Raw genomic sequence first — 13423 nt, 5'->3', positions numbered from 1 at the left:
AAGGATGCCAAAGTATGGAAGCTGTGTTATGTACATAAATAACATATATTTATGTTATGGAAAAAGGTCATAATGTCCAGAGTAGGTACGGTTCCCCTTTAATCAATTACGTTTGAGTAATTTCTGCAACCAACAGATGTCAAGTTAGAAGGACCAGACAGTCATCACCACACCAACCGAAGAGCTGTTATCAATTTCGACTTGCTTATGGTTATCAATGTTTAAATTCCAATTACTAAAAGTAAAAATAATCTTATAAGGATTAGAAATTTGTACAATGAATTTCTTTCATCTATAAGTAGAGCCTAAAAAATATTTTAAACAAATGAAGAAAGAACAACAACAGAAACTGTATAAATGACACCCAACGTTACCGCATGCTAATTAATAGTATAAATTTAGGAATAACAGTGTAGAATTTGCAGTTGAGATATTAAATATTCATGGTACAATACTAACGACCACTGCTTTTTGTTATAAAGCACATGCTTCAATTTGTGATCCTATCTAGCCTTAAAGCCTTTTGTAATCTCCACATTCATTCATCCTGGGTATCACGGGAGGGCCTGTGGACCGCCAATGTAATGTCAACCTCCATTTCTGCCCTCCTTTTAGTTGTGTTCCTTTTCAGCATTCACACAATACTAGCTAGAATAGCCGGTAACATTACAATTTAGAGAAAAACAACTTTATGCACGTAACATTATTGGATTTGAACGCTTATTTCTTTTAAGAATATAAGCGATTATGATTCACAAATAACTTTGAATATTGAGGGAAAAAAATGTTTAGATGCATATGTATAATAGTCGAAACAGCCAACAGTTAGAAAATTAATAGAATATTACTTAATTTTTTTGATGGTAAACAACAAACATTATTTAATAGAAGATGGGTTCAATACATCCTTTTGAGAAATACAAGTTATTATTAACCAAAGCAAGACAATCCCAGTTCTAATGGATTATTTATTGTAATAATAATCTTTAACTATTTTTATTTTTGAAAAATAACATTAATTAAATTCAATTAAATATTTTATATTTTATAATTGATTATATTTTAATAATAAAAAAAGAGAAAAAATGTTAAATATTCCTCTTATTTATGCATTTTTTCTCATTTGTTTATGCATTTTTCTCATCTTAGTCACTTATTTTCATTCCTCATCATTCACTCATCTTTTATATTTGTTTAACCTCTGTGTCCAACTTATATCATTTGCAATTTTGGTGCAAATGACTTTAAAATAAAATGTAAGCTCGTAAGTAATAATTTATTTTAATGAATTTGTATTGTTCATTCTCATTTTAGTTTTAATTTTTGTTTTTTTTATGAATTTATGATTTTAGTTATTTACTAATTGTTCTTGCTATTTGTAAAAAATTACATTTTGTATTCCTCTATTTTTTGCTTTTATTTTTTTTAATATCCTAATTTAAATAAATTAATTGATTTATTTTGAGAACTAAAACTTAAAAAGAAAATTAAATTATTTTTCCTATACATAAATTTATTATTTTTTGTTAGTGCAGCTTCAGTAGAAAGAAATTTTTCAATATTGAAATTAATAAAAGCTTATTTATGTTCAATTATATCTCAAAAAGATTAAACAATTAGCAATTTTATCAATTCAAATATTTATTATCGAATCTTGAAATATAAAAATTTAATTACTTATTTTCCATCTAAAAAGGCCAAAAAAAAAATTTAGATTTTATATAAAAAAATCTATTTTATAAAAATAATATTTAATAACGATCCTAAATATTTTTTTTGGCCTAGGGCCTCAAAAATTGTTGAGGCGGTCCTGATTGGATGTTTCGACTATTATACATATGCATCTACACATTTTTCCTCAATATTCAAAGTTATTTGTGAATCATAATCACTTATATTTTTATCCAATTTGAATGAAATAACTAATTTAACGTTCAAATCCAATAATGTTATGTGCATAAAGTTGTTTTTTCTAAATTGTAATCTTACCGGATATTCTAGCTAGTATAGTGTGAATGCTGAAAAGGAGCACAACTAAAAGGAGGGCAGACATGGAGGTGGACATTACATTGGCGGTCCACAGGCCCTCTCGTGATACCCAGGGTGAATGAATGCGGAGATTACAAAAGGTTATAAGGCTATAAAGGATCACAAATTAAAACACGTGCTTTATAACAAAAAGCAGTGGTCGTTAATTTCGTACCATGAATATTTAATATCTCAACTGCAAATTCTACATTGTTATTCCTAAATTTATACTATTAATTAGCATGCGGTAACGTTGTGTGTCATTTTTACAGTTGCTGTTGTTGTTCTTTCTTCATTTGTTTAAAATATTTTTTTGGCTCTACTTATAGATGAAAGAAATTCATTGTACAAATTTCTAATCCTTACAAAATTATTTTTACTTTTTGTAATTGGAATTTAAAAATTGATAACCATAAGCAAGTCGAAATTGATAACAGCTCTTCGGTTGGTGTGGTGATGACTGTCTGGTCCTTCTAACTTGACATCTGTTGGTTGCAGAAATTACTCAAACGGAATTGATTAAAGAGGAACCGTACCTACTCTGGACATTATGACCTTTTTCCATAACATAAATATATGTTATTTATGTACATAACACATCTTCCATACTTTGGCATCCTTTTTTTATCATTCGAACAACTTGCTTGACTAACCGACCCACCGGGATGTGACCACAGAAACAGAGTAAATGAGATTGAACACATTAACTAAAACAAGCCCATACGTGGCGGTGGACGTTGATGGTCTTCCATGATTTGGCGACTCAATGCATATGGACATAAGAGAGGCTACGAGGATCACAAATTAAAACACTTGCTTATTATATTCGTTGGAGTTGATATGCATATAAAAAAAAAAGAGAGGTGGGTCCTTAATTTTGTACGTATACCAGGAACATTTAATATCTCAACAGTAAGCTGTCGGATTAAAGTTGTGCACTTATTATTAGCAATTTCCTATTATTATCGTTTTCTTACTAGTTGTTAATGTTATTGTTACTGACTTCTTATCATCATCATCATCATCATCATCAAAGATGGCTAGTTTAGTTGGTAGTGCCGGATCCGGTCTTGATCATAGATCCAGTGTGCAATTGTACAAGGCCCTCAGCTGGTCATGCCTACTATAATATTTGATCGAAATATTTTTTTTAACAATACTTAAAATAGTGTTAAAAATTGAATACTAAATTAGCTAGTATATAAAAATAAATGGGTCCCTTTTTATTATTCAAGGTTTTATTATCGACTAGGGACTAATATCCTTAAATGGTATTGTAATTTTTCAAAAAAAAATTTACAACCATAATTATCGCTTTATCGGCTCCAATAAAGCTACAACTTTGGTGTGGTTATTTATGTGATGTATGAAATATACACAGCATATAAATACCCTCACCCTTTTTATTTTTTATCGTTTAAATGGATTGATATGGTGTCTATTGAAATAAAAAAAAATGCTAGAATAATTTAATTATAGTATTTTAATTATTGATTTTACAACTAAATATGCTAAAAAAAAAGTAACTTTTAAGTGAACTTTTAAGAAGTGTCATGTAATTTTGAAGCCTTCTTATTTAATAAAATTATTGGTTTTGTTCATTGTAATTTTTACTTATTTTACATAATTATAGAAAAGTTAATGGATTTTACTCATTGTAATTTTCTTATTTAATGTTACAATTTGAATGAAATAACTAATTTAACGTTCAAATCCAATAATGTTTTTAGGTGAATTCTAATGGATTATTTATTGTAATAATAATCTTTAACTATTTTTATTTTTGAAAAATAACATTAAATAAGAAAATTACAATGAGTAAAATCCATTAACTTTTCTATAATTATGTATAATAAGTAAAAATTACAATGAACAAAACCAATAATTTTATTAAATAAGAAGGCTTCAAAATTACATGACACTTCTTAAAAGTTCACTTAAAAGTTACTTTTTTTTTAGCGTATTTAGTTGTAAAATCAATAATTAAAATACTATAATTAAATTATTCTAGCATTTTTTTTTATTTCAATAGACACCATATCAATCCATTTAAACGATAAAAAATAAAAAGGGTGAGGGTATTTATATGCTGTGTATATTTCATATATCGCATAAATAACCACACCAAAGTTGTAGCTTTATTGGAGCCGATAAAGCGATAATTATGGTTGTAAATTTTTTTTGAAAAATTACAATACCATTTAAGGATATTAGTCCCTAGTCGATAATAAAACCTTGAATAATAAAAAGGGACCCATTTATTTTTACTAGCTAATTTAGTATTCAATTTTTAACACTATTTTAAGTATTGTTAAAAAAAAAATTTCGATCAGGCATGACCAGCTGAGGGCCTTGTACAATTGCACACTGGATCTATGATCAAGACCGGATCCGGCACTACCAACTAAACTAGCCATCTTTGATGATGATGATGATGATGATGATGATGATAAGAAGTCAGTAACAATAACATTAACAACTAGTAAGAAAACGATAATAATAGGAAATTGCTAATAATAAGTGCACAACTTTACTCCGACAGTCTTACTGTTGAGATATTAAATGTTCCTGGTATACGTACAAAATTAAGGACCCACCTCTCTTTTTTTTTTATATGCATATCAACTCCAACGAATATAATAAGCAAGTGTTTTAATTTGTGATCCTCGTCGCCTCTCTGATGTCCATATGCATTGAGTCGCCAAATCATGGAAGACCATCAACGTCCACCGCCACGTATGGCCTTGTTTTAGTTAATGTGTTCAATCTCATTTACTCTGTTTCTGTGGTCACATCCCGGTGGGTCGGTTAGTCGAGCAAGTTGTTCGAATGATAAAAAAAAGGATGCCAAAGTATGGAAGATGTGTTATGTACATAAATAACATATATTTATGTTATGGAAAAAGGTCATAATGTCCAGAGTAGGTACGGTTCCTCTTTAATCAATTCCGTTTGAGTAATTTCTGCAACCAACAGATATCAAGTTAGAAGGACCAGACAGTCATCACCACACCAACCGAAGAGCTGTTATCAATTTCGACTTGCTTATGGTTATCAATTTTTAAATTCCAATTACAAAAAGTAAAAATAATCTTGTAAGGATTAGAAATTTGTACAATGAATTTCTTTCATCTATAAGTAGAGCCAAAAAAAGATTTTAAACAAATGAAGAAAGAACAACAACAGCAACTGTATAAATGACACACAACGTTACCGCATGCTAATTAATAGTATAAATTTAGGAATAACAATGTAGAATTTGCAGTTGAGATATTAAATATTCATGGTACGAAATTAACAACCACTGCTTTTTGTTATAAAGCACGTGTTTTAATTTGTGATCCTTTATAGCCTTATAACCTTTTGTAATCTCCGCATTCATTCACCCTGGGTATCACGAGAGGGCCTGTGGACCGCCAATGTAATGTCCACCTCCATGTCTGCCCTCCTTTTAGTTGTGCTCCTTTTCAGCATTCACACTATACTAGCTAGAATATCCGGTAAGATTACAATTTAGAAAAAACAACTTTATGCACATAACATTATTGGATTTGAACGTTAAATTAGTTATTTCATTCAAATTGGATAAAAATATAAGTGATTATGATTCACAAATAACTTTGAATATTGAGGAAAATGTGTAGATGCATATGTATAATAGTCGAAACATCCAATCAGGACCGCCTCAACAATTTTTGAGGCACTAGGCCAAAAAAAATATTTAGGATCGTTATTAAATATTATTTTTATAAAATAGATTTTTTTATATAAAATCTAAAATTTTTTTTTTTGGCCTTTTTAGATGGAAAATAAGTAATTAAATTTTTATATTTCAAGATTCGATAATAAATATTTTTGAATTGATAAAATTGCTAATTGTTTAATCTTTTTAAGATATAATTGAACATAAATAAGCTTTTATTAATTTCAATATTGAAAAATTTCTTTCTACTGAAGCTGCACTAACAAAAAATAATAAATTTATGTATAGGAAAAATAATTTAATTTTTTTTTTAAGTTTTAATTCTCAAAATAAATCAATTAATTTATTTAAATTAGGATATTAAAAAAAATAAAAGCAAAAAATAGAGGAATACAAAATGTAATTTTTTACAAATAGCAAGAACAATTAGTAAATAACTAAAATCATAAATTCATAAAAAAACAAAAATTAAAACTAAAATGAGAATGAACAATACAAATTCATTAAAATAAATTATTACTTACGAGCTTACATTTTATTTTAAAGTCATTTGCACCAAAATTGCAAATGATATAAGTTGGATACAGAAATTAAACAAATATAAAAGATGAGTGAATGATGAGGAATAAAAATAAGTGACTAAGATGAGAAAAATGCATAAACAAATGAGAAAAAATGCATAAATAAGAGGAATATTTAACATTTTTTTCTCTTTTTTTATTATTAAAATATAATCAATTATAAAATATAAAATATTTAATTAAAGTTAATTAATGTTATTTTTCAAAAATAAAAATAGTTAAAGATTATTATTACAATAAATAATCTATTAGAATTCACCTAAAAACAAATAATCAATTAGATAATTTAAATTTTTTAAATCAAAATTCCTATACTTTTAAAATAAAATGATAATTATATTATATTTAATATATGTATATATTATATATATGAAAAGTTTTTTTGAGGGGCCCAAGAAAATGGGGCCTAGGCATGGGTCTTAGTGGCCTATGCCTTAAGCCGGCCTGCATCTATTAGTTAGAAAATTAATAGAATATAGATTAATTTTTTGGATGGTAAACAACAAACATTATTTAATAGAAGACAAATTCGGTACACCCTTTTGAGAAATGCAAGTTATTATTAACCGAAGCAAGACAATCGGATCCCAGCGAGGACATCTCTATTGTAAAAACTATTGTTTCCTTGGAGATAATCCTAGTTCAAATCTCCACCCCTAATATCAAGTAAAAAAACAAACCAAAAAAAAGAAAGCAAGACAATTTGATTCTACCTAGCCTAGTATTTCTTTGCTTTCGAAAATCCATGCAAAATTGTATAAGCTTCCTCCCATCACTAGAGCTTGACATGCATCTTAGTTTTGTAATTAAATCTATGGTGCTGAAGAGAGATGAAGAGGTAGAGGAGCACATAAAGAACGGTGGCGTTTTATTAATATATATATATATATATTATTTTTATTCAATTGATGTGTTGAAATTAAACTCATACCACACAACAACTAACAGTTTTCTCTTCTTCTTTTTTTTTTTTTTTTTCTTTAGTTTGGATAACAATTTTTTTTAAAAAAATAATATCTCACTTACTAATAAAATCCCCATTTTAATAAGTATTAATGGACAATGTAGCAAAAAAATAGTGATATTAATGGATAACGCCACAGTAGTGATAGAAATTATACGAACACAATTTAATTACAAATATTAATGGATTATGGCAAAAAATAATCTTCAATTCAAAAAGGCTAACCAGCATAGAAATTAGAAATTATACGAACACAATTTAATTACAAATATTAATGGATTATGGCAAAAAATAATCTTCAATTCAAAAAGGCTAACCAGCATAGAAATTAACAAAAAAAAAATTACAAAAAAATGAAAGCATCAAAGTTAAAATATAAAAGAGTATTTCCAACCTACAAAAGAAAAAAATAAACATAACAGGAGTATTTATATTCATCACTTAGAAAATAATATGACTAAAAATATTAGCGAAGATATTTTAAGCATTTAAAAAATATTATAACATCAATTTATGTATAATGCACCTGATAAGATGGTATACGAGGAGAGCTGTCAGCTATCCACTGAGGAAACATATTAAAATAATAAAATTAAGATAGAGATATTTCAGTAAATAGTGTAGTATAATAATAAAAAAATAATAAATAATAATTTATTCTTTTATACTGTTTTCCAAAAACCTCCTATTCCACTTTTTTGAAAAGTTTGTCTTTTAAAATCATTTTACAAAATCCAATTTGTATCCCAAATTTTTAGTATAACATTTAATAAATACGATGAATCAAAATTCCATAAACCTTGAACTTAACAATAAATTGCCATGTTTCATAAATAGTTATATGTGAAAATATATGTAATGTACCGTAGATAAACCATCAAATAAAACTATAAAACCACAAGGCATTAGAAAATCCTTACAAAATGCCATACAATATACCTAGCGCTCCAGATAATGTACGATGTCCTTAACACCACAAGATAGTAAGGAAATACAAAGACACTATAGTTACGAAGGAAAGACATACAACCCAATCATTACTTAGGTAGAATAGAACTCATCTTCACTCCCATAAAATGACACAAAACCAATCATTATTCTCACATATTGTGATACCCTGTCATCCTATGGTTGCAAAGTTGTAGCATACAACTTATCATCACTCTCAAAAAATGGCACAAAACAAAACCATTGGTACTTTATGGTATACCTTTTAAAAACAACAATTATGTATTCACAAACAATCCTATAAAGATCCTACTTTCTATCTTTTTCCAAGTAAGTATGCTATCATAAACTGAAATTTAATATTTAAACCCAACCATTTATTTAAAATAATTAAGACATCAATTCAAATATCAAGATATTTAAACACCAAGATTCACAAGTTTATGTGAACTCAATAGAATTTGAAACCATTTAAAATCTTGTTAAAAGTTACATAGAATAATAATACATATATCTAAAAGTAGATATTTAAATCAAACTACATATGTATAATTTTCAAACCATATATATGTGGTACTAATATACCTAAATCATTTAAAAATATAAACCACATATGGATACCGCTGGTGATCACCCCTGTTCCTCCGCAAAGTCATCTTCGTATGTAGTACAGATGTCAGTAATATAATAAAATATTTCTTAGTCTTCAAAAATCAAACCAAAGAAATTTATGCATTTCAAATATCTTAAAAAAATTATACAACTATAAAATTATATAAATTGAATAACAAGTGATCCAATTATACTGTGAACCTTTAGACTCGGTATCCAAAATCGGAACTTTTTACCTGAAAATCAATTTTATGAAATTGAACCTTTTGATGAGCTTTGTTAATATCTAGTTACACAAATCCAACTTCAATTTAGTCCTAAATTATCCAAACACAATCTAATTTTATCTGGTATTTGACTAATTGACTTAAAAATGGAAATGTTATCAAACGTGTTTGAAATTCACAAATTATATGTCAACAAAAAGCTCATATTATAGGATTTACCCATAGAACCACTCCAAAATTTTCCAAGTGGCCCACGTAGTGAAATCTCACTGGGCAATCTCTAGAGAATAATCAATAGAATCTCACCTAAACTGTGAACAAATAACACATATGTAAATATCAAATAATACTTCAATATATAAAGATAAAGCCATAACAATATGCAAGCCCATGACTATAGTCAACATCTATAGTCCATCATATTATAGGCCATTGCTATACATACATAATAAAATCACTACTGTGTCCATAATTTAGGTCAGAACATTTTAAAGGTATATGTAAAATTATGTAATACAACTGATATGAATGAGTCTAAGACAATAAAGATGAATAGGAAAAGATAAATACTTCTCCTACTGTGGAAAATACGAAACAACGGACGATGCGCAAGGTAGACTGTCCGCTAACTGTCAGGATCTAGGGAAATGAATTTAAAATTAAATAAAACATGAGAGAAATATATCTCAATAAGTGGTATAAGTGCAATAGAAAAATAATATTTTATTTCTATCATTCTTTCTCTCGAGACCTCTCATTCCAAGTTTTTGAAAGGTTCCTTGTTTAAACATTATTTCACAAAACCCAAACTTGTATCCCAAATCAATATCATAAAACCAACGCTCAAATAGTATAAATCAATGACCATTAAAAATATTATAAAGTGGATCAATCATAATATAAATATTGAGTATAAAGTAATGTAAACATAATTTCACAAAATATTTATGAAAATACAGTAAAACTATAAATATCAAAAAACCGATAATATACTCAGAAATATAAACAATGTACCATATGATATACCTAGCGTTGCCAAGTGGTATATGGAGTTGTAGAACACCACCAAATAGTAAAAGAAAAGGAATCTGTGGGATGAATGCACTTCAAGATCCTTAGCATCCTAAAAGCATTGTGACAATACAAACCTGTGGGATGAACCCACCTGATAACCTTTAGAGTATGAAAAATATCGTAGCAATAATGAAACTGTGGGATGAACCTACCTCACGACCCTTAGCATATTACATACATCATGGAAAACATGTGCTCTATAATATAATACTAAACAAAGACAATGGTACTATATGGTACACCAATTAAAAATAACAGTACAATATCCATAAAGCAATCTTTGTAAGATCACATTTTTCCAAACAACACTGTACTATAAAACATAATTTTATATTCAAATCCAATCATTTATTTGAATATTTCAAAATTTTCATATCATCATTTTATGCCAAAACATAAATATCATAGTAAAATATATATCACCTTAAATCATTTTTAAGCACTTAAGAATATAAACATTTAAGCATGCTTATATATATATATATATATATAATTTTCAATCCGCTTTCTCAAAATAAATTATTTTTCAAAAGAACTAAAATATCGATTTAATTACCAAAATATTTTAATACCAATACTATGACGACTAATGTGGGGGAGTCCAGGGCATTTGCAGGCTAACTAATGTCCAATTCTACATTGCCTAAGTGTGTAATAGGGGATGATTCAAATATAATAATAATCACTCTCATAATGCTAAGGACGTTTCATAGCTATTAGCTTCAAGGTTCGAAAAAACTCTGAAGTTAAACATGCTCAGGTGAGAGAAATCGTAGGATGGGTGACTTCTTGGGAAGCTCTGAACAAAAAAATCCCATTCTAAGTACGGTGACTAAATTGGGGACAATATCAACAGAGAGTGACAGGTTTACCAGTGGAGGTCAAGTATTACAAATGATATAAGAGCACATACTTGGTTGAAAGTGTGCCAGTAAGAACATCGGGCCTCAAGGGAGGTGGATTGTGATAATCAGTGTGGGTGGGTGTGGGACACTAGTAGACTCGTGTCCAATATCACATTGCCCGGATATAGATCACGGGATGATTTGATTATAATGATAGTCACTCTCATAATACTAAATCCATTTTAGAGCAGCTGGCTTTAAGGCTCAAAAGAATATGAAGTTAAGCGTGCTCAGGCGAGAGAAATCCTATAATGGATGACCTCTTCGGAAGCGTTGAAAAAAACTCCATACTGAATATGGTGGCTAAATTAGAGATAATATTGGTAGAGAATGATAGGTTCACCCGTGGAGATAGGGTGTTATAAATATTCACAAGTTTATCATAAACTCATTAGAATTTGACCATTAAAAATCTTATTGAAAATCATATGAAATGATAACACATATATATATATGCAAAAACCGATATTCATATATGCATAAAATAAACATCTAATCAACCCATATATATCGTACTAGCATATGCCCAAAACTATGAAAATATAACCACTCACATTACTACCAATGCTCACTCCTACTACTGTGCAGTATCGCTTCCAAGCTCAATACGAGTACCTGTAATATAATAAAATATTTTTCAAACTCCAACAACTAAACAATAGACATTGGTATGTATCAAATGTCTTAAAATAATTTATACAACTATAAAATTATATTAATTGGACATCAAAAGGTTTAATTATACTCTGGAAATGGAGTTAAAGGGTCTAAAAATGGGGAAGTAGGTGTATTGGTTGGTCTGGAATAGCCAAAATATGAAGAAAACACAAAAAAATTCAAATCGCTACCGCCAGCTTCAAATGGCCGATCCTGGCACATTGACCAGCAATTTGGCCAGAAATTTTGCTAGCTCGGTCATCCAGAGGTAGGCGTTCATGGTGGCCGAAAAGTGTAGCTTATGGTGGCTAAAAAAAAAGGAAAAAAAACAATGGTGACCCATTTGGTGCTCAAATGGGTTCGATTTACTTGATTTGGGGACTTGGTCTAAAGAGAGGCTTCTCAAGTTTGGGATATAAAATGGATGTTTTGGAATTTGTTCATTGTTGGGCATGCTTTTTAACACTTATATAGATCCTTGGATCACTAGCAAACAAAAATCCAGGACTGGTTTGCGCATTGATATAAAACTATGTTTAAAACTTTCCAAAACTATAATTTTTTATTTATAACTTGAAATTTGATGTATCACCAGTTTATGAACTCTTATCAATGAGCTCTACACAGTGGTACATCAGTCAAACCAAAACTTAATGACAAAAAAAGTCAACTTGGGGTCGACTTATGGTCTGCTTGCTCAAACCCAATCAAACTTATACAAAAGGGGTATTTTTTTGGTCTAAATGTCTTGTGTCAGGACCCATCCAAGATTCCTTATCGGAACCCTATACAAGCCCTGATCCCAGGAAAATCCTACCGGATCCTCCAATGGAAAATCCGGCAAAACCTCCCCTAAAAGTTGGACTTACCACAAATTCCCTGCACTAAAAACACACTTCTATATATGCCACCTTATTCCTCCCACCTTACTACAATTTAATTCCACAAATTTACAGCACTTCAAATGAATAACAAGGAATCAGTGCATAATTAAATATATAAACATCCAAAACAGTATACAAAGCTTTATCAAGATACAATTAAATATGAAATTTAATACAACAAGGGATAAAAGAAACAATACAAGATAGCGAAGAAAAGTAAGTAAGGCTCCTTGAACTTTCAGCAACGAACAAAACATCGAATTCGCCTCTGGACAATCAACGCCTACTAACCTGGGTCTAGGGTAACGAAATTTAAAAACATGAGATGCTAATCATCTCAATGAGTGATCCTAACTACGACACAATTATAATAATAATAATAATAATATTACGATAAGATGAACCTTATTAATTAATAATAAATAATCAAATAAACAATAAGCAGGTGAAATATTGCTTGCTCTCAAAACCCTCACAGTTCACTCAATTTGAAAAGTTTCCCTTTTAAAACATTTTCACAAAACCCAATATTTGCACCCCAAAAATCAAAGATTAATTAATAATATAAATTATAAATAAAATACATTAAAGTAAAGATCTAGAATGTATAATAAGAAACAAGAATAATTTTAATAACAATTATTAAATTGTACACAAAATGTCATAAATAAAATAAGCAAAATCATAATAAATTTACATTAAAAATAATTAAGGAAATATTAAATTAAATGGAATGCAATAATTTAGAATGCACATAAAATACAATTATTAATTTAGAACTTAGTATATACATTGAAAACATTTAAAAAAAATCCAATTATCAAATTTAGAATAAGATAT

The sequence above is a fragment of the Ziziphus jujuba genome, chromosome 6, assembly GCF_031755915.1.
Source record: "Ziziphus jujuba cultivar Dongzao chromosome 6, ASM3175591v1".
In the NCBI taxonomy this organism is placed as follows: domain Eukaryota; kingdom Viridiplantae; phylum Streptophyta; class Magnoliopsida; order Rosales; family Rhamnaceae; genus Ziziphus; species Ziziphus jujuba.
Note: the sequence above shows the minus strand (reverse complement) of the source record.